General features: G+C 40.2%; 2 long non-coding RNA genes across 3 annotated transcripts in view; one reads left to right on the forward strand and one right to left on the reverse strand.

Moving 5' to 3' along the window:
• LOC109250259 (uncharacterized) overlaps window positions 1-16376 on the forward strand; it is a 39180-nt gene extending 22804 nt beyond the window's left edge. Inside the window, exons 2-4 of the long non-coding RNA XR_002072952.2 lie at window positions 13201-13324; window positions 15417-15545; window positions 16071-16376. This is a non-coding gene — a long non-coding RNA (uncharacterized LOC109250259). The remainder of the gene's footprint in view (window positions 1-13200; window positions 13325-15416; window positions 15546-16070) is intronic.
• LOC109250257 (uncharacterized) overlaps window positions 6446-23144 on the reverse strand; it is a 129234-nt gene continuing 112535 nt past the window's right edge. For both annotated transcript variants that reach the window (XR_002072950.2, XR_002072951.2), the window contains exon 4: window positions 6446-6457. This is a non-coding gene — a long non-coding RNA (uncharacterized LOC109250257). The remainder of the gene's footprint in view (window positions 6458-23144) is intronic.

Raw genomic sequence — 23144 nt, forward strand, 5'->3', positions numbered from 1 at the left:
CCATATTAGCTCTATGGGCCCAATAAGTTATTACTGTAATGGCAAATGATTTAATGTTAAAAAAAATATAAAATTGTGCCTGGTCCAATTAAATTTCAATTATGAATATCCTTTAATCCGGTGAAACTCATGAAATTGTAAGGGCTTAATATGTTGGTGAATTTTGTAATTTCTAGACCTGTAGTTAACTTTAAGACCTTAAACTAATATTAAATTAAGCTCGTTAGTGAATAACGTATGTTTACCTTGACCATTTCTAAGTAAGAATAAAAAGGGCAATTATTTTTCAAGAAACATGCTCTTTCTACAGTGTTCTTCTGACTTTGGAGGGAAGAAATATTTACTCATATGATTGGAACAATGAAACTGAGTCTTAGTAAAAATTTAGTAATTCTTTTCGAGGAAAAAGGGTTTAAATCAGGCTAATTGTACTGACTGTGATTAAGTCATTTGGCAACTAATTAGATTTCTTAGAGAACTGGACATGTCAGTAGTAATCAGCTAGTATCTATATTATATACATTGAAGTTTATTAACACTCTACCTTCATGTCTTCAACTTTTATAAACCCAACTCAATAAACAATGGTGGTGACTGCTTATTAAATTTTAGCTGGCTCTTTTTTTTTCCACCCCATTTTAAATTCTGAAAGCAAATATCATTGGACAATTCCATTATTACTCAGTTTTACCATCAACATGGAGAATTCAACCAAATTGTGTAAATGTCTTCCTTTTTGAGCACATCACATTGATTTATTTTTAAGATGGCCATAAAAAATGTATACCTTTTAGCAATTTGTGATGCTTTTGTAAATATCTCATTTTGTAATGCTGTAAAATAATACATTTACCACACAGTAGCTCTAAAGGCACGTTAATGATTTCCTGTACTAAATCCCTCACTTTATTGATGAGGGAACCAGATCAGAGACACTCCGGGACTCACCTGCAGTTATCAGTGAATAAATGGTAGAGCTGGGCTTATATCTAGGCTTTACCTCAAATCTGGCCCTTTGTGCATGGCCTCAGAAGCTATGAGCTGAATCAATTCAAAAACCCCATTTAACTCCATATATTACATGCCATCTCTTTTTAAATGGGTTGTAGTTCAACAAAAATGCTTATCCTTGATGAAAAATCAGCTGTTCCAGAAGAGGCGGTTTCTCTCAATATAGTACCAAGCAGTCTCTGGTGGCGTTTTCACATCTCTAGAGACATAGAGTCCACTGGCTAAAGAAGATAGAGGATCCTGAAACTCACACTGTCTGCGGATACACACGACACAAAACTTCTCCATCACCTAAGAGTCGATCAATCACTCATACGTACTTGACTAAGCTATGGGCGTGTGATGGTTGGTCCAGCCGGACCGCCCCATACATCCTCTGCATTACAGCCTGATGAATCACCCTCCACCTGTGGTTTGATCATTCCAGCCACCCCACCTCCCAGGCTCCAGCTCAGAAACGTTCAATGCCATGCTACTGAATTTTCAACTTTTTGATTTGACATTCAGACTTTCCAGGATATGGCCTCGGCTATCATTTTTTCCTTTTCCTTCCTTTCTCCCTCCTTCCTTCCCCTTCACAAATGATGATCACACATTGTAAAAGCCTCTATACAAGTGCTGGGGATTTGCTGATGAGCAAGACCAACTCCACCCCTACCGTTCTAGAGTGTGCAGATGAAAGAGACAGATGAGGAACTTCTTCCAAGTGTGATAAGTGCTTTGATAGAAACGTATGGGAGTGAGGAGAGCATGTACAGGGAACCCCAACCAACTGAGCAGTGTGATTTCCCTGAAGAAACAACACCTGAGTTTAAATGTGCAACTATTAATCAGCAGAAGAAAGGGCTTGACCTAATTTGCATTTTACTCACATATAGTTTATACAATTAAGTATAATTTTCCTGAAGGCTATACATTCCATGCTTTTATCTCTCTGTTTCTTTGCTTATTGTGGTTCCTCTGTCTAGAATTTCTTTCTCTAGTTCCTACTTATCTCTGCATGTCAAAGTCCTATTTCTCAGGATCCAAATCAAATGCCACTTCCTCTGTGAAGCCTTCTCGATTGCTCTCTGGACAGTGATCTCTCTCTTCTCAGCTCCCACCACCCTTCATTAATAATCTCATTTTTTTAAACATTTATTTATTTTGAGAGAGAGAGAGCGTGTGCACGCATGCATGAGCAGGGGAAAGACAGAGAGAGAGAGAGGGAGAGAGAGAATCCCAAGCAGGCTCCACACTGTCAGCACAGAGCCCAGTGTGGGACTGCATCTCAAGAACCATGAGATCATGACCTGAGCCGAAACCAGCAGTCAGATGCTCAACTGACTGAGCCACTCAGGTGCCCCTATAATCCCATTTTAGAACAAACCATTTTCAATCTTGTGTTTAATTTCTTCTCTATATACCCACTGGTGATGATGGGTCCTTTCATGTTTTAGAATTCTCATTTATACACTAAGCCATTTCTTAAAGTGAATTCTGAAGTTAGTTTTAAATACTGTAGGTAGCTGCTGCTTTTACTTTTCACATCCATTTGGATTTGGAGTTGAGGGTACTCTTATGATTTCCTTGTATTTAGTAAATCACACTTGTACCCATAAAGACATGGGTTTATTTCCTAGCTGTTTATTAACTCAGTAGTAATTCATCATATCAACAAATTCTCTTGCGTTATTTTCTTCTCCTTGGGGAAAATGATTTAGCTATAAATGAGAAGACTAGAAATCAATATTGGTTTCGAGTCCTAAAAGTAAATGCACATTCTTTTGAGTGAGAATATTTCTCTTTCTCTCTCTCTACACACACACACACACACACACACACACACACACACACGGCATTCTCAGTAATTCTCAACACTCAGTTCGGTAGCATTTCAACAAGTTCTACGCACGGAATATGCTCTTGTTAAAGAAGCTTGTTCCTAGCATCCCGGCCTCATTTCTACCAACGAATATGCTCCAGAATGTTTTTTTTATTATTATTATTACAAAACAAGCTGGAATAAATCCAGAGCCTTTACCAAGAAATACTCCTTGATCATCTTTTTCCCTGAGGAGGGTATAAGTGGATTAGAGCACTAAAAACAGGAAATACTTTGGAATTTGCTGAAAATCCGTGTGGGAAAATAATAACATGAAATATTATTCTCTTAAACTTTTTTTCCTGAAGATCACGCTTCAGGGAAGGAACTAATAAACATATTTTTCTTGAATTGCATCATTATATTATTCCTTGGAAATGATAAACTTACTCTAATAAATGAGAACTCTTCCTTGTGGCAAAAAGAAAGATTAGGCATAAAACAAGACAGTTTATGGTTAAAGAAAGTTTTTTCCTAATTACACTTATGCCACATTAGGTATTCAAAATATAGGGAAGCCTGATATTACTACCATACACACCCATGGTCTTTCCTTTCGTATCTGGAGAGTTGTACCTTTGGATGACTGGGCATGAAGTATTTTACTTGTTCCCTTTGCAATTTTCCAAACAACTGCTCTCCTGCTTAGATGCACCAGCAAACAAGTTTCTTTCTGCCAAAGTTAGGTTTTGCATGTTAATTTTTTTTTTTTTTTTTTTTTTTTTTTTTTTTGGTATAACAAGGCCTTACAAAGTTTGAGAAAAGCCAGGGCCAATTTCTTGGGGAATCATCATAAACAGTGTTTGTCCAATTTCCAACATTTGCCTACTGTCTTCATGAGTTCAGACAGACCCACCTAGCAGGTCTGGGGCTCACCTGAGGTCCATGCCCTACGTGTCAGGTGGGTAACAAAAATGCTTACTACTTCTGCCTTCTTGTTGGCAATAATACTGTGAAATTGTGGGTCTGATGCTAGATGTATTTTAAAGTGCATGGGATGTTCGTACATCCATGACAATGAAAAAGACATCCCCGTTCTGTAGTAGCTAACCCCACTCCCGTGCTTACAGTGTTCTGCTCACTACATCTGGGGAAACGCTGATCATGGCGACAGATGGCGTAGTGTGGCCCCGTTCTTCCTACCCTCCCATCTTGAGTGGGGCTGTGCTGAGTTCCTTCTTCTTCTTAACCAGGGCAGCCTCAGTCTAGATGCTGCTTCCTTCTTGGTCAGCTCCTTCCCCCTGCTGGTCTTCCCTCTTGATCATCCCTGATGTGGCTGCAAAGCTAGCTACCCATGTACGGCTTTACTTTTTACTGTTTAACAATGTTTCTTAAATCTTCCCCATCCTTCCCCTTCCATAGTGGGGTCTCTGTGACTCTCATTCTTTATGCATTTCCCCAGGGGGCTTCATGTTGTCTCTCTTTTGCTTAGGACATTTGGAACATTTGGAACAAACTTGGTGCCTCCTTTATCCTGTTCTTAACTTCGAGGGGTTTATTTGCTGATGCCTTTCCTCTTTCACTTACGAAACTATTTTGCACACATTATTCTAACAGTTTGAGGAACTCTGTGGCCTTTATGGTATCTCAGATGGGTCAGAAGAGAAGACTCCGTGGATTCTCTTGCTTCATCCCATATGGACAAAATGATTTCCCCACAGACTCCTTAGCACAGGCTTTGATTTGCAAAAACACATTCACCATTGTTATATACAAAATATTAAGTACTTTGCACTGTGGTGATGTGCTATGTTCTGTTGCATTGTCTAGCAATAACATGTCCCAAATAGTTATGGAGGGTGTGCTGTATGCGAGGCATTGTATTCCTACTGGACGTCGTGCAAAGATGAATAAGAAATGATTCCTGTTCTCAACCTTGGCCGGAGGAGCTAGAAGGATCTGCAACTAGCTGGGAATCAGACTAGACACCTCCACCTTCATTTTCTGTTCCACGCTGCTTGTTGTTGAGACACTTGGTTTTTGTCATAGTAACCACCAACCACATGGCTTTGCAAAGATATGACAGTGTCTAAAGAAATGTAACGCAGTCTGATGTTGAAAATGTGAATGGACAGGAACTAGTAGTTTGCAGGGTGACTGGCAGATGTCCAGCAGCACTGTGTTTCCTCTGAACACTTAAAATGTCCTGCAACATCCCCATGAGTACACTGTGGTAGCTGGGAATGTCTTCAAGCGCATTTTGGGAGCTGTGGGTATTTTAAATAAAATCAAATTATCATCATTCTATGATCTCACAAGTCTTAAAAATGCTTTATTTTTGTTGGTCTTGCCATTTAGTAGCCCATACCAATGTGTCACGCAGCTTAAGTGTATGATTTTAACCTTGTTTACTCTAAATGCTTATATTTACTTACAATTATCTCTACATGCATGATCCTTGGAGAAAACCAATTGCTACTGTTGAGTGTTGGGTTAGAAAGCTGCACACTGAATTTTATGCACACAACTGTGAAACAAGAAGGGTTTTTTTTTGTTGGAGATACCTAGTTGAAGACAGTCTACCAGGTTATTTGTTTTACAGTGACCACCTATTTTTAGATTTCAATTAGGCAAATGACTAGGAGTAGGAGTGAACATCTAGTAGTGCTTCAGTGTGCTTGGTGTCTCACACACACACACACACACACACACACACACACACAGCCCTCCAATCCTCTCCCTTTGCTGTCAGCCTCTGCACCATGATGGAAACAGTACTCTATCCAGGGTACCGTCTTGACCTCACAGAGATGGAAAAATTTGAACCACTGCTGCAGGAGAGGGTCAAGGGGACACCTTTTCTTCCTTAATACCCTCAGCCATTCACTTCCCGTGAGTCCCTGCATGTCAGTCTTGGAGTAGGAGTCCCCCGTGGCCACCTGCCCCAAACGGTTTTGCACAGAAGTCCTGGTCTATGCTTTCTGGCAGTAGCTCATAGCTCACGAGGGTCCTGTGAAGAATGGATATTTGTTCATTTTCTTGCTTTTATAGACACCTGCTCTCTCCATTAAATGTATAATTAGGGGTAGAATTTAATGATGGTAATATAATTCTTATACTCAATATTAATGTGATTCACCTTCTTGCAGTCATAATTGGCAGACGATAGCACATTATTTGGGGCTGAGTGAAAATGAGCTCCCAGGTTCTCCACCGCATTAGATCGTGTTACTTCCTATGGGCTAATCATTGAGGGCAAGACAAAAATAAATACCAATGGTGTAGAAGAAATTCTAATGAGTCCTTTGGAATATAATTTCCTATAGGTTGCAAACTGTTACTTGTCATAATAAATTCTAGAATCAAACATATGCTAGGCTAAACAAAATCTAGCAAGTTTCTCTACTACAGGAATACTCAGAACCTTTAATAGATTCATATAAATGGCCAACCTTCAAAAGAAGGTCATTGAAATACTGTTCAATATTTTCTAAGTTATTCTAGAAACTTTTACTTACAAAAAAGCAAACCTGGCTGATGTTCACAGAATATATGTTGGAAGCGATGTTCTCTTGAAGTCGGGCCCTGCTGTTAGAAGCCAGATATTTGGGCCTTTCGTTGCTTCCCCCAGGTAACTTCTTCCTTAGTGAAATGGAGATAATCACACTATTAGTTAAATGCTCAGGAGGCCCATTGTGCCAGCTGGATTTACACAAGCACAAAAAGGCAAATTAATACAAAATATAACATTATTTTCAGCTGCACATCTTCCACAGAACCCAATTTTATCCACTCCTTATTAAAGTGTAATTGTAGTTTTATAATCTATGAACTTTGCTTATAGATAAAAGTCTAGGTTTTCAAGGAGCAACTTTTCTCTGCATCCTGAAGGAAGCACTGTGTAAACATTTTGCGTGCAACTCGCCGGACTGGTAATTCCCCTCCAAGGTCAGCTCAGAATGGTGGCTTGTGTCTGAGAAAGAAAGACTCTTTAAAAATGATCTTGGTCTTTCTCAATCCTTAAAAAAAAATCACTGATTCATCCAATATCGACATTGCTGATGATTTGGGATGTTGCATTAGAATGTCACTTAAACACGCAATGACTCACTGTGGAAAATAACCTTGGTGTCACTACAGGAGTCAGACTTGAAACCCTTCTCGTGTGAAAATCTGGAAGCTGCAAACAGCCCATTTTACACCTGAGTACCCCACCCATAGGTTGCAGAGGCAACTCTGCTGCTTACATGTGGAGAAAAGACTGACTGAGAGCTTGAACGGTTTGAAGTGTGCGAGAACAATGAGATACAGGTATGAAAGTGCTTATGAAAAGAAATTTTGAAAGACACGAATTAAGAAACAATTCTACATAGTTTTTAGAAACTGTAGTAAAATACACAAAATGTATAATTTACCATTTTAATGAGTTTTAAATGTATACTTCAGTGGCATAAAACTCATTCCTAACGTCGTGCAACCATTGCTACTCTCGAGTTCCAGAATTTTTACCACCCCACTTGGAAATCCCTTACCGATTAAGTAGTAACTCCCCCTCCCTTGGCAAACCGCTAAGCTTCTTTCTGTCTCCTTGGATTTGCTTATTCTGGATATTTCAAATACACGGAATCATATGCACTATGTGGCCTTTTGGGAGTGGCTTCTTTCACTTAGCGTAATGTTTTCAAGGTCCGTCCATATTGCAGCATGTATCAGTACTCCACTTTTTATGACTGAATAACTGAATAATATCCTATTGTGTGCATGTACAACATTTGATCATCCATTCATGCACTGATGGATGTTTGCATTGCTTCCTTCTTTTGGCTGTTGTGAGTCGTGCTGTTATGAACATTATACAGGTTTTTGTTTGAACACCTGTTTTCAATTCTCTTAGGCATATGTCCAGGAGTATAATTGCTGGGTCATAGGGTAATTTTGTATTTAACTTGTTGAGAAATCATCAAACTGTTTTACACAGAGGCTGCACGCACCCCATATCTTCCCACCAGCAAAATAAGAGGGTTCCAATTTCACCACATCTTTGTCCACATTTATTATTTTCCATTTTTTAAAAAAATAGTCACCCTGGTGGGTATGAAACGATGTCTCATTGTGGCTTTGATTTGCATTTCACTAATGATTACTGACTCTGAGCATCTTTTCATGTGCTTGTTTGGTCCTCTGCATATCTTCTTTGGAGAAATGTCTATTCAAATCCTTTACTCATTTTTAAATTGGGTTGTTTGCTTTTTGTTGTAAGTCCATTTTGTTTTTAAAAAGGAGAGATCTCATGCAGCAGATTTTGGATACTGTGCTAGGTGGAATGATCTCTCAAAGATGTTTATTTCCCAATCCCCCAAACCTGTGAGTATGTTACCTTCCATAGAGAAAGGGATTTTGCAGATGTGATTAAGTTAAGGATCTTGAGATAGGGTGATCATTCTGGATTATCTAGATGGGCCCAGTGCAATCACTTATAAGAGCCAGGTGGGAATGTCAGAGTGGGGGGGGAGGTGCAGTCGTGGAGCAGAGGTTGGAGTGGGGCACTTTGAACAGGGGCCATAAGCCAGGTGGCCTCTAGAAGTTGGAGAAGGCAAAGACAGATTCTCCCCTAGAGCTTCCACAAAGGAAGATGGCCCTGCCAACGTGTGGATTTTAGCCCTGTGAAATCATTTCTGACCTCTGACCTCCAGAACTATAAATGTTTTGAGCCATCAACGTTGTGGTAATTTGTTACAATAGCAATAGGAAACTAATACAGATCCGGTATTTTTGAAGACAGGAGATATATTTTAAAAGTATAATAAAACAATTTAAAGCTCATTGGAAAAAGATGAGAGAATGATTTCAGCAGACCGCACCCCATGGCAAGTAAGTTTTAAGTCCACTGAGCCCCTCCAGTGAGCATATGATGATTCTGACCCTGCAGATAGCTCCACCAGCCATTCTCATGGAAATACATCATTTAGATGCAATAGTTTTGTTAAATTTAAGTATTGCTGAGAAACAGTAACCAGTATAACTGGTAGAAAGGATACCTATTAAGAATTTATAATAAATTTTCTTGTAAAATCCACTTAATGCTCAGTAGAGGTCAGTAATGGAGCATGGCAGAAAAAGATAAAGACATGAAAACAATAAATATGAAGAATTTGGGGACATAGGAAGATTTTTATATATGCTTTTCAAAATTAAGTTAGAGATATCCTTGGTTTAAATATATATATATATATATATATATATATATATATATATATATATATATATGTTTTTAAAGAAATATATAATAAATACAACAAGATAAAACTATACATTGAATATATATAATATATATTTTGTTGTATTTATTATATATTAAGTGTATATGTTTGAAATGTGCATACCTTTGGGTTTTTTTTTCATGTTTATGGAAGGTAATGTATATTCAATAAAAAAATCACCTTTTAAGTGAATGATTCAGTGGGTTTTGACCAATGTATGTACCCATGAAACTACTCCCCTGCAGTCAAGACATAGAACATTTATCACCCTCCAAATCCACTTGGGCTCCTCCTCAACTATTCCCTACCCCCATTCCCCTACCCAGGCAATCACTGGTCTGCTTGCCAGCACTGTGGATTAGATTTGTTCTTTCTAGAATTCATGTAGATGCAAATGTATTTTATCTTCAATTTTATGTCTCAATTTTTTAAATGTGATAGGAGACCCATACGTTAAAGAATGGCAAAGATTCTAAGTGAAATGTATAGTAAATTCTTGATAGGAATACTTGCCTCTGGATTCTTATTTTAGGGTTCTACTAAATTCTTTACAAATATATACATATATTCATCTTGCTAAAATAGTTCCCCTACTCCACAGCAGAATTTTTCCTTCCTATAAGTAAAATAATATTTTTAAAGTTCTGTTCAATTTAAATGGGTTTGATATTTCCCTTTTCAGTTTATGTTTCTTGATGAAGAAATCACTTGGCTACTTTAGAATCCAAGTTGGTGCTTATTTTTCAAGCCAGCAGTCACGGTTGTTTGCAGAGCAGATGTGGATTACAGGTAGCCAGAGCAGAACGTCTTGGAAGGATTCTCAGCTAGGGTACATGAAAAAGATTTTTAAATGAGTCCTGATATTTCCCAGGAGATAATTGCTTAAAAGTTAAGAAAAAGACCCTAGTAATGAGCCAGATAGATAGTCTAACTTAAAGCGTATGACACTGATAAAGAGTAGAATTTTAAAATTTGTGTATCTTGTGTTTGCACATATTTCCTCTCTACATCTTCCAGTTTGAGTAAATCTGAAACATTGGCACTTGCTGGCTTTAGCGGGGGGAATACTAGAGAAGGGGGTTATAATGTATGTATCACATGAGGCATGACTGTGACCTCATTCTAGATTCCTTTCTCTGCAGAGCTGTACCTCTCTTACCCGTAATTTGTTTAGATCACCTTAAGAAAGCAATTATAAAAAAATTACAAGTGTGCACATGAACTATTAGAGCTTGCACCATTTAATAACTGTTTTCCAAAGACTGTCACTCACAGGATGAAGGGGCAGCAGCTTCCCTAGACTGAGAACGGTGAGTGCCAACCCAGTTCGATAAAGTAACCACCAAAACATATCTAATTAACAGACCATGGAGAAGGGCCTTTTTATGTGTTCATCAAATAAACAGAGCTAACTCCTCTGGGCCAGCGCTGAGAATCAAAGTCTCTTTCAGTAACCGACAGTTCTCAAAGGTAATCTGAAAATTCCAGCTTTTGAGAAAATGACCATTTCCCACATTAAAGTCCATGAGGCAGACGTTGAGAAAAGCAACGGAAGTGGGAGCAGAAGTTGAAACAGACTCTGCCCAGACACATGGGTGACAGGTCTCAAGTAAAAGATTAGCAGTGTCCACACAGGTTGGCGTGAACAGAGTCGGTGTGAGGTTGGTGCTGCACCTGCAAAGTTGAAAAAACGCAGGTGAGGGGCGGGACACGCCGGCCCATTCCTGAGCGGTGATGCTGCTGGGTCGGACCATCACAGGGACGCCGGGGGAGGGGCATGTGTGGGTACCCAGCCAAGGCCAAAACGACTCTTTGGGAGAATTTCTTATTCCTGATCTTCTCTCTGACAGTCTCTTCTCCGGTAGCCAAACTAGGGGAAGGTGGATGACCCACACTTTTTTTTTTTCTCTCTTCGGAAGCTAGGTGAAGGGGTCTTCTGCTCTCAGTAGACATGGCGCAATGGAAGGGGAGGGGAGCAGGCGAACAGCAGGGAGACCATCCAGGCTACCCGGCTTCCCAACATGGCAGCACTTCCGTTTCCGTTCCTTCAGATTTGTCCTGAGGAACTTTGTGGCACTCGATTCTCCTCAAAGTACTTTCCTGCGCACCATTTGCAGGCAGCTTAGTGCGTGAATGATTTTCACTTTGTTCCACAGACCTCAGGGCTCTGTGGGGATCTCTTAGCATCCATGCACTAGTTAAACCACACCAACTGGGTCTGCAAGGTTTATTTATTAGAGATCTGAGTAATATTCAGATAAAAAGCATTTGCTGCTGAGGAAAAAGTTTGAAACACACATATAATGTGCATGAAAGGCCTGGATTTGAATCCTGGCTCTAACGCTATCCAGTCGTGTGATCTTGGGTGGTTTAACCCGTCTAAGCCTTAAATGATCTGTCTGTAAAATGAGGGTAATAATACTTCATAAGTTATTATGAGGATAAGAGTTGACGGTGAACATAGAACGTTTACAATGCCTGACACATAGCACTCAGTATGCAGTGGTGGTTGTTAATGCCATTGTTACGATTTCAGCTGCAGACATTCGGGAAGGCTCTGGAATAGTCTTCAGAATCTGGGGTCATAGTGATCCCTGGGTGTAGTTTTAGCACAGAATAGTCTGGTCCTTAATGCATCTTTAGGACCAGTTGTGGACCCTGGGTATGGAGGCTTGGGGTCCTTGTGGCACTATTGTGAACCAAGCAGAATCTTGGAGAACAAGGAATTCAGGTGCTTTTTCATGGAAGTGGGCTTTGGAGTGACATAATGGTGTAGTTTGTTTGGGCTACTTCTTTTTTGATAAACTAAGCTGGGTAAGCAGGTATGGTAGAAAAATATCCCAGCAGCCTGAAAGAACTAAAAAAAAAAAAAAAAGCTATAGAGAAATCATTAAAGGATGTATCTTAGTTTTGTGAATTACATTCACTGCAACCTGATTAGTTCATAGTATTATTTATAGATGCAATAACATCTCCCGTATTTCATACTTTACTTACATTTTTATCCTCATTCTCACAACACACTGCAAGGCAACATTGTAAATATGAGGACAGGGCCCCGAATTGGAAGTGAGATAGCAGCAAAGTCTGGATTAGGCCTCCAAATCTGTCAGATCTAAAATGCATGCAGTTTTCACTCTACCACACCCTTGGTTCCCCAGCAAATGTCAAAATCCCTGAGGATGGGAGCCCTTGCTCTGGGGACAGATGTTCCGTGTCTGTCTGTTTAGGTGGGACTTTTTGCTGCACTTTCTCTGGTACATTGTTCTCAGTGTCCCCTCTTTATAGGAGGTCTGATCAAATGTGGGCATCAGACAGGCTACAGATCATGGCATCTTCCTCTGGTTTGGTCTTGGGATGGTGAGAAGGGCAGAAACTGCTCTTTTCATTTTCTCCCACCTATTCCTCTTCTATGTGGCTCTCATTTTATTTATTTATTTATGAAACAAATATTTTTTGGGTAATATTTATTTATTTTTGGTAGAGCGCGCAGGGGAAAGGGGAAGGGAGGTGGCGGGGGGGGGGGGGGAGAGGAGGAGAGGGAGAAGGGAAGGGGCAGAGAGAGAGGGAGACAGAGGACCCGAAGCGGGCTCTGCACTGAGAGCAGACAGCCCAATGTAGGGCTCGAACTCATGAGCTGCGAGATCAGACCTGAGCTGAAGTCGGACACTCAACTGGCCGAGCCACCCAGGTGCCCCTATGTGGCCCTCATTTTAAAATGATCAGAAATACTCTTTTCACAGAACACCAAAATTCTAGAGCCAAGTAAATATAAGGTTATACTTGAACCATCCCTGTGGCATATCCTTGCTAGTGCCTTCCTAAGAATTATTTTACATTAACGTTATGATGTAAAATGTTAAAATTTAAATTAAAAAGCAATATGCACTCTACCAGATGCACTTAAATTTGGTGGACATTGAGCCATGCCCTGTCCTTTGTTGTTGACACAGAGGTATGATGTCTCTAAAGGAAGATCATTGCCGCTGAGTGCCTCACTTTTTTTTTTTTTTTTCTAAGAAAGCTTTCAGCCTCTGTCACTTCTGGAGAGTGGCAGTCAATAGGTAAGACTAAATGGAAAGGCTAATGTTCAGTTCAGAGCCTAAATCTTGATCTTGTTTGCAGGTGAATATTCAGGAGGGAGCCCATGGCCTGGAGAGGAAGCTGGTGGCCAGGGAAGAGCAGAAGAGTGATATCTGCTGCCGTTTGCCATGGCAGACTGCCATGGGCACAGTGGTTAACTCTGCAGGTGCAGTGATCATGACTGAGAAACAGAACCCCACGTGACAGCAGCCCCCTGGAGCAGGTTAGTGGTCACACTAACTCTGGAACTTTGGAATTCTGGAAGGGTTTCATTGTCATTTTTATCTGGGACCCCAACCAGATAATGAAAGTTCCCACTAAAAAAGAACTTGAAATGACTAATATTTCCAAAGTATATAGAAAATTAATGAGAAAAGATTGTGCCCACAGAAGAAGACTCTAGACCCAGGTGAAAGGACATTCACCTTGCAAAGAGCACACAAAACCAAGTAAACAGACACGGATACTCCTGGGATAATAAATAACAATGAAATGGATTGGTTAAGAGCTTCCTGGAAGTCACTGTAGAGACTTTGCGGATATTAAGTCTAAGAACTTACTACAAATAGTAAAACCCCAATGGAATACAGAGAGAGGGAATAGCTTTGTGTTCAAGATAATGTTCCATAATATTTTTCCATTATGTGAATTATCATTTTCCACATTTGTTTTTTCTTTAAAATATCCCAAGTTGAACTACTGGTCCAAAGAAGCAGTAGTCCTGGGCATTGTGTGTCCTAGGAATCTGGTCAGATTCAATGAGAAATGGGTGGATGTGAAGACGGTTGGTCCTCTGTGGGCTGTACTGCATCAACCCAGGGTGGGTGAACAAACTAGTAGGTTCATGGGGAAGAATTTCAAATGAAAATCAAATAGACCACCCAACCAACGTATTTGTCAGAGGGAGCTAGAAAAAAGGGAAGATCCAGGTATGAGGCAAAGATATAGACGCTTAGGAAAATGGATTAAAGGAAGTGGCTTCTGAGCAGTGGCTGGCTGGGGAAGCCTGGGAAATACCCTGAGCCTGAGAGAGTAGCTGTAGTCTTTAATCTTTATTTATTTTTGAGAGAGAGAGAGAGAGACAGAGTGCAAACGGGGGAGGAACAGAGACAGAGGGAGACACAGAGCCTGAAGCAGGCTCCAGGCTCCAAGCCGTCCTCACAGAGCAGAACACAGGGCTCCAACTCACAAACCGTGAGATCATGACCTGAGCCGAGGTCGGACGCTTAACCGACTGAGCCACCCAGGCGCCCCTAGAGAGTAGTTGTAGTCTTGTGAGAGAGCAGCACAGGTTTCAAGCATTGGTGGTGGGAGGAGAGGTACTTACAGCCTGGCCAGCACGGAGCCTTTCAGCGATCTGTTGCTGGACAACTGACTCCCAGGAGGGCACCACTGATTATTTCTCATGATTTTGCTGCTGTGCAACATAGGTGGTTCTTTTTCTGATTATGAGTGGCTTGACTGGGGCCTCACTCACATGTCTGGCAGTGGCGATGGCTGTTGACTAGGGCGGCTTGGTTCTCTTCCATATGGCCGCTCGTGCCCTAATAGGCTACACCCAGATTCTTCCCAATGTATTGGCTTCAGTCTTCCAAGAAAGCAGGATCAGAATTTGCCAAATGTTTTAAGGACTCCACTTCGTAATTGACAGAACGTATCTTACCTTATGCTCTATTGGTCAAAAACTTACAAAGCCAGATTCAAGGAGGGGGTGACGGAGAAATAGACTCTACCTTTTGACAGGAAGAGCAGCTACAACGATGTCGCAAAGGAGTATGGTCATGGAAGAAGTATGATTCATTGGGGACCATCATTAGAACAATCTAACACATGGAGTTTTTGTCTAAACATGCCTTCTCTCTTTTGGGGATATACATTATGCCACACAGACAGTCCTAATTCTTATTTTCTCATCATCCTATAAGCCTTTCAAAATGTATTCAATAGGCATTTATTAGGCATCTATTATATTATTGGCATTGTGCTAGATACTGGGGATATGATGGTAACTAATACCAGTTGCTGTCTTTAAGGAATTTTTCTTTCTTACCTATAAAATCGGGAGAATAGTATGCAGGTCGGGTAGGAAGGGAAGAGATACAGCAGGTCGGAGGATGGGAGGGATTGTAGTAGAAAGCCAACAAAACAGTCGGGGGAGTTGGAAGCAAAGCAGGATTCCATTCTCAGATTTCCCCCAAAACTATTTGTAAGGGAGGATTTCATCCTTCCAGAAATCAACTTAATTTTTCTTTTTTCAGGAGTAATCTGACTTCAAACAACAGAAAACTCAGTGCTGGGTGTTCTTGGTTCCAGTGGGAAATAGTTTTAATAAGGTTATGGGACATCTCCTAGAGAAAGGAAATGTCCAGTGATTACTCAGAACTATGGTAAGTCAAATGTGGGTCATCCCTGACCTTTGCCAAACTCAGAGTTAATGCCAAGCCAGTCCATCTGAGCAACGGTGCCCTACGTCTGTCTGTACTCCTGGAGCAATCTCATATGTAGATGGAGCCGTGACCCATTTCCTGGGTCTGACTGTGAGGAAGGAGCCTCCTGCACGAGCACATCTCATTGGTGCAAACATGCCATCTGTCGCTTGTCTGGCCCACAATTACCCCTTCAAGTATGCCCGCATGGGATGGAATACAGAAAACAGAGCCGGGCTATGTTCACTCCTTTGTTAAGCAGAAATGGCTGGCAGGGTGCCACCCACTCAACTGTGAACCACCAGGGTTTAAAGCAAGCAAAAAACCTCATAGTCTCTCAAATCTCATGCCTCGTGTTGTATAAAGAAGTCTTAGAAAATGTACTGTCAGCGGGCACGATGGAAAGCTAAGTGGATTTCTTGCTTCTTAAAGTGAGATTAAAACTCAGATTATAATAATTTAAATAACCTTCTGTTTCCATAACAGTTAATTGTGGATGTATCAAAGATTACTGAACGCCCTTTGCAATATTTTCCTGAGGCAGATGGAGAATAAACACCTTCATTACGGGTGCTCAGATGATCCACTGTGCTGAATTACATTGAGAAGCACCTGGTACGTTTCTTGATCTACCCGTGCACTCACGTACCCTGCTGTGACGTCAGGATTGCCCTAAGTGGGTACCTATCTCCTATGAAAGAGCAAGAGCGTTTTCCACAGCCTTTCCGAACCTCTGATAGTGCTACCCAAACAAATCCTGGAGTAACGAGGCAGTTCTAATGTAAATGTTTAATAGAGGCAAGGGATTCTCATCTGATTACTTTGCTGCTGCAGAGAAAGAGGATCTAATTTAACATTAAGTCTGTAATTAGTGAATAGTGCTCTTTTGCCTGGGTAAACGAAATCCCTTGCATTTTGATAATGACTTGCATTCAGAATTGAAATTAAACTAAGCTAAAAAAAAATCATAACTTTACCTCAGGGTAGCACACTAAGTCAATGCCATATAGACTGTTTACAACAGTAAATCTAAAGCACAATGTTCTGGAGTTGACTTTACTAGGGAAGCTGCAACCTTTATTTATTTTTATTTGTTTACATTGGGATCTCGTATTCTTTCTGCCTTATTTGTTTATTTACTTACTTATTTTTGGTTGCTGATTTCTTTAAGTGACCCTGTGGAAAATGTGGGTAGATACTGCAGAGTCCATGTATTTTATTACCTTAAGAGAACAGTGGTGTAAATAATACAAATAGGCATTGATATTCATTTTCACGTGGGCTCCTTCATGTGGAACAAAAAGGCCCTCCATCTTTTACTTTTCAAGTAGAAGTCGTTTGGCCAGATTAGTGTCTGCAAGTTCCCGGGCATTTATTCCCTGGTGTTGCTGTAAGGTTTTTACTGATGACCAGAGTTGCTCAATTCTCATTTAATGGGGGCTGCAGACTGAGGGCTGAGCAGAACCCGCTGTCCCGTTCTGTAGTTATTGGTAAAGACAGACCTAGGATATCACCATGGGAGGGACTGGATGCGACCCAGTGGGTGGGTGTGGTCGCTGTGGCCGGAAGATCAAAAGGCTGAGAGACCAGGGGGTTGTAAATGGAAATTTCCGAGAATTAAGTCAGGAGAGGATCTCAATCCTAAGGGAGGATGATAGTGATGCAGGAAGTGGAGTCACTGAGATGTGTAGGGTACAGAAGGGTCCAGCAGTGACAGCAAAAATGAGGAGTTACAAGTGTTATCCTTTTATGCCATGATCTTCAAAGCTGGCAGGTTTCGGAGAAAAGAGAAGGAGAATGGACTAAAAGTGGAAAGGAGGAAGAAGAAAGGTATCTACCCCATCTCCAAGTTGAACAGTACAAGGATTGTAGGAGAAAGTGTTTCCTGAAAGTGTTTCGGGGAAGTAGTACCTTCATGAGATCCGGGCTTTTGTTCTACAAAGAAGGTGAAAGGAACATTTAGGAAGGAGGCTGACAACATGCAGGACTTTGCTAATAATGGATGATGAGCTTTGAAGGGCACAGTGGAAGGGCTTCTGGAGTTAGAGGTGGAGAGAGGTCAGGAAAAGGAAAAAGAGAAGGGACCATGTGGTCTGACAGGGCTGGGGACTGGAAGATGGATAAGGAATGACAGGAAGTCTAGGGCTTTTAGTGTTGACTAGCGAGGAGGGAAAAAAAGGCATAATGAGTTTGGTTATCCAGAATCATGGCAGAGTGTGTGTTAGTGATAGAACAGTGCATTTCAGGAGCTCTCTATCCCTGATAAGGGCTAGGAGGTCTACAGGAGAAGAGCCCTTTTCCACTTGTAATCTCTGCTGAAGAGGAGGTGTGTGTCGTCTGTCTCGACCCTTATGGATGGAAGAGAAACTTCGGGAGAAGCCTGACATATTCCATACAACCAGACCTTTGCAGTCCTGATGACACGGATAGAAGTCTTATGTAGGCAAGGCCTTGTTCCAGTGCTCTGGTCCATTTAACACTGGGATATTACACTCTAGTGCCAGAATGGTCCAGAATTTGAGTTTTTTTTTTTTTTTTAATTTGCAGGGACATAAAATATTTAATGGATGAAGAATCTAAGAAAACTTCAAGTTCAATTCCTCAGTTTCACAAGACAGAAAACTGAGGCTGAGGAGGTTTGAGAGCCTCTGCTGAGTTTTTTTCTAACGATAATGAGGATTATAACTCTGATACTCTGACACCTAAGTACCAACCACACTGTGCTGATGCTTAGATGTTCATAGTTTTAATTAGAAAACAAAACAAAACAAATCTTTCCCGCTCAGAAAATATACAGATTCTTTACTGCTCAAATTAAAAGTTTTCTTTTAAAACTTGTGTCTTGAGAACAGGAATAAAGAGTTTGCTGTGACTCAAGAATTTTTTCACAACGTATGAAAAGCCATTCATCCCATGGACAACATTAGCATGTGTCTAAGAGGATATTCTTCCAAGGCACAGAGGCTGAGAGCAGAGTGTGAAGTTGAGGTTTCTATGGAGACCGTACCTTAAGAAGGTCGTTTAAATTGCTGAGGGTAAAAGTAAAGCCTCTCTTTCAATATCCCTGGAGGTATAAAACACATTAGGAAGTCAGGACTCCTGCATTTTACATCTGTCTCTTCAGTCGATGGTTTTTGAGCTCTCCTTTGAGGACCTCTTTCTTGGGTGACTTGGAGCTGTAGACCACCTATTCAGAAGAATGGAGAGCCCTTAACTGGCAAACTATTACACACCTGATGCATCGGGATGGTTATATGGTTAATGCTTTCATGTTAGGATGTTACAATGCTTTCTTTGAAGATACGGTAGTTTAAACTTCTCTGCTCCTTTGCGGGAGGGATGCAAACATATGGCGGTAAAGAGGGATATAGGTTATTCAAGAATATAAGGATTATAAAGAATCAGGTGGAAATATTTATGTATGCTACACTTTATTTTTTGTTGTTTTTTTAAAAAATGTTTATCTGAGAGAGAGAGAGAGAGAGAGAGAGAGAGCGCACATGAGCAGAGGAGGGGCAGAAAGAGGGGGAGACAGAGGATCCAAAGCAAGGTCTGCGCTGACAGCTCGAACTCACGAACAGTGAGATTATGACTTGAGCTGAAGTCAGGTGCTTAACTGACTGAGCCACCCAGGCGCCCCTGTGTGCCACATTTTAAATAATAGCTTTATTTACATATATTTCACACACCATCAAATTCACCTACTTAAAGTATAAAATTTGTGTATTACTTTATTCATATTTAGTATATGTAATATATGATATATTAAAGATTTGTGCAGTGATCACCACTACCTAATATCAGAACATTTTCATCAGCCCCAATAGAAACCTCATATCCATTAATCACCACTCTCCATATACTCTTTCTCCCAGGCTCTGGTAACCATGGAACTTTTATCTCTATAGATTTTCCTATTCTGGACACTTCAGAGAAATGCAGTTATTCAATAGATGACCTTTTGTGACTGGTTGCTTCCATTCCACATGATTTTTTTCAAGGTGCATTCAGGTTGTAACATGTATCAGTATTTCATTCCTTCTTACAACCGAATAATATTCCATTACGGGGATATACCACTTTTGTTTATCCATTCATCATCTATGGGCATTTGGATTGCTTCTACCTTTTGGCTATTGTAAGTACTGCTGTTATGAACACTGCACAAATTTCTGTTTGAATGCCTGCTTTCACTTCTTTTGGTGTATGTAACTAGGAGCAATCTTGTCAGAGGATTAAAATGTTTATGGAACTAATCTGTCACTAATTTGACGTACAGAAATTCTTCTGTCGCCTTCGCCAGGGACATGTATCATGCTTTCAGGGATAAATGTTTTGAAATTTGCATTTTATGCTCTGCCATTTTTCAAATAGAAAATCTTTTTGTGGAAAACAATGATATACTTTTATTACAGTATATGGTACATGTCTAATGATGCTCTTTAAATGAACTAAATGCACTTTTCAGTTTATCTTTTTTTAACCTGCACGTTTACTTTCTAATTCAAAATTTGCATCTCTACTATATTTGTGGTAGATATAAAAGGACTTACACATTAGCCTGTGCATTAACCTCAGAAGGGTGACATAGTTTCATATTTTTCTTTTACCAACTGATTGCTTTAACTTTAAGGGAAATCCAGATGGGAATTTGCATGGGAGGCATTTGTCATTATGGAAAACTCTGTGGAGATTTACTTTCTTGGTGGGTGATATATCTGAATGATACTTTTGAGTCTAGTCTTTGATGGATAGAAAATGAATACGCATATATATACAATGTCAAGAAGCTAAACGTCTCACTTAGGTCATTTGCAGAAGCAATCGGTCCTATTTTAGTGGAAATATCATGAAAAAACGGAATCCTTCCAATGTTCTCCACTCCCTCAAAATCTTTGAGACTCAAAATTCAAGTCACAGAATTTCTGTAATATGACCAAAACTCACAGTCATTTTATATTAATGTGGTGAGACATAAACCAGATGTCCTTCTAACGCATGCATAGAGGGCACGTGTTGCTTGGATTTAGACAGGTGTAAAATAAGAGAAACATTTCAATCATTGAACTGGTACCATGCTCTACCAGAAGTCTCATATGAAACTTTTTTTGGGGGGGGATTGGACTTTGTGCCATTCTCAAAGTAGACCATGACTTAATAGCACTCAAAGCAGATGATTATTTAAGTATTTAATAGTTGTTTAACCCAATTAAAAAGCCAATTGGTTGGGGGTCTGTTTTTTTCTTCAAATTTTCAGTTGATTGTTAAGGCATTATATAATCCCAGCATGATTGGCAAAAGCCACTGGGAAAATATCCTAGGAAAGGAAAAGATGTTAATGCTTAATGCCTTAACTTATTAAATTATATAACAAGCTTGTATGAAAATGCCTCAGATAGAGCATTGATTTACCTTCCCTCCCCCCCCCCCCCACCCCAGCTCCCTCATTTAATGGCTTCTGTGGTGAAGGTTAAGCTTCTTAACAGCAAAGACAGCAAACACAGAAATGCCACTTCACCTGGCTTAACACTCAGCTTGGCCACTAATTACTTGTGTGATGCTGGCCAAGTCACTGCATCTCTTTATTTTCAGTTTCTTCTCATGTACAAAGGTGATAATGGTGGTTACCTCATAGAATTGATACGAAGGTTAGATGAAATAATACATGTCCAATATTTTACGCTGTGCCTGGCATATAATACACGCTATACGCACTTGCCAATATTATTGTTAGTAAATCATTTTATAAGACACAGCATATTAGAGATTTTAAGAATTATTTATTATTTATCGTCGTTAAAGAGTATCTTTATTTTTGCTTTTGCTTCAAAGATCTGTTCACCATTAATTCAGAAAATAAACCCTTTTTTTTGAACCTCTTCTGAGCCTTTTGCAGAATGGAAGCATCTGGGACACTTTCACTAAATCACTCATCAGAAGGTCCATTACCATTAGTTGAACTAATGGCTACTTACACCATTAGCTTAAATCAACTAATGGGCAGCAGCAATTTCCTCGGCTTTTTAATCTTTTTTTATGAGGGACGTTTTTTCCTACTTAGACACTTGTTTTGGTTTAAGTCCAGATGAGTTCCTTAGGATGTCTTTCTCTATATATGTATTTAAAAACATCTTGACAAATACTCATACATTTCCTGTGCTAGCTTCAGTGCGTATCTTTTTAAAGCCTAAAAGCCACGAGGCAAAGAACAGAAGGACAACTAAACTCTTGAAGGTGGGGGCGGATTCAGGGTGCGCGTGTGCAGCCCTTCTCTGCTTGTCTGGGGAAGTACCAGCTTTTATTTCCAAGTTCCCACCCTATTGTTGACCAATACTCACATAAAATCCAGTAAAATTAAACATCTAGGAAAAATGATCATGCCGTTAGATGACATGGTGCTCTCAAACTGCTATAAAAGTTTTGAAGCCTCTGATTACAAATGCTATATGCACCTTGAAATGGAGTAGTAACACTGTGGGGGTTGGTGCTTAGAATAGTAGCACTGATACAGAGTGTATTCAAAAAGGCATGTTTATGAGGGCGATTTTATTGTATTTTGAGAGAGATAGCGAGTGTGGAAGGGGCAGAAGGAGAGAGGGAGAGAGAGAATTCCAATCAGGCTTCGCGCTGGCAGCATAGAGTCCAACGTGAGGCTCGAACTCACAAATTGTAAGATCTTGACCTGAGCTGAAACCAAGAGTCAGACGCTTAACTGACTGAGCCACCCAGGTGCCCCTACGGTGATTTCAGAACATCAGAATTGGTTTCCTAAATGAGTGGCAAGACATTTCCACCACCCTTCAGCAGAACTGACTTTGTACAACTTACTTATTTCTCATTCAGTATTTAAATTTAATTTGCAATCGAATCCATAATAACAGAAAACAGATCAGTGGGGTAGGAGGGTATGGATTGCAAGAGCCACAAGGAACTTCGGGGTGCTAGAAATGTTCAAGTCTTGTTTGTGCATGTAGATAAACATAAATGCGTTTTCTAAACTCTTTGTATGCTTATAATGAGTGTATTTTATTGAATGTAAGTTATATCTCAATAAAGTTGATTAAAAATACAGATTTTACAAAGTACGTTTTTTACTTTGGGAAGAGTGAAGAAATTGAGGAATATCCCTAGTTCTCTCCTGACCTCTTTAAGATAAGTTACTGCAGACACACATCCCTTTCACTCTGCTCCACACCAGAATCCCATCACCCACTGTGCACCAAGTGGCACTCCCGGTGCAAAGAACGTTATGTGGTTCGAAGCTCCTCCAACTTTGTATTCATTGCCTCATCTTTCCTGGTTGGCTAGCAAAGTCCTTTCCATTTTCCCAGAAGTCATGTCTTTAAACAAAAAGATTCGGTTGCTGGAGGGGAGGTGGGTGGGGGATGGGTTAAATGGGTGATGAGCATTAAGGAGGGCACTTTCTGGGATAAGCACTGGGTGTTATATATAAGGGATAAACCATTGGGTTCTACTCCTGTAGACAAGATTACCCTATATGTTAACCAGCTTGAGTTTAAATTAACACACACACACACACACACACACACACACATCCTA

Source organism: Panthera pardus, unplaced genomic scaffold (assembly GCF_024362965.1).
Source record: "Panthera pardus isolate Hobbes unplaced genomic scaffold, ASM2436296v1 HiC_scaffold_7, whole genome shotgun sequence".
Classification (NCBI taxonomy): Eukaryota; Metazoa; Chordata; class Mammalia; order Carnivora; family Felidae; genus Panthera; species Panthera pardus.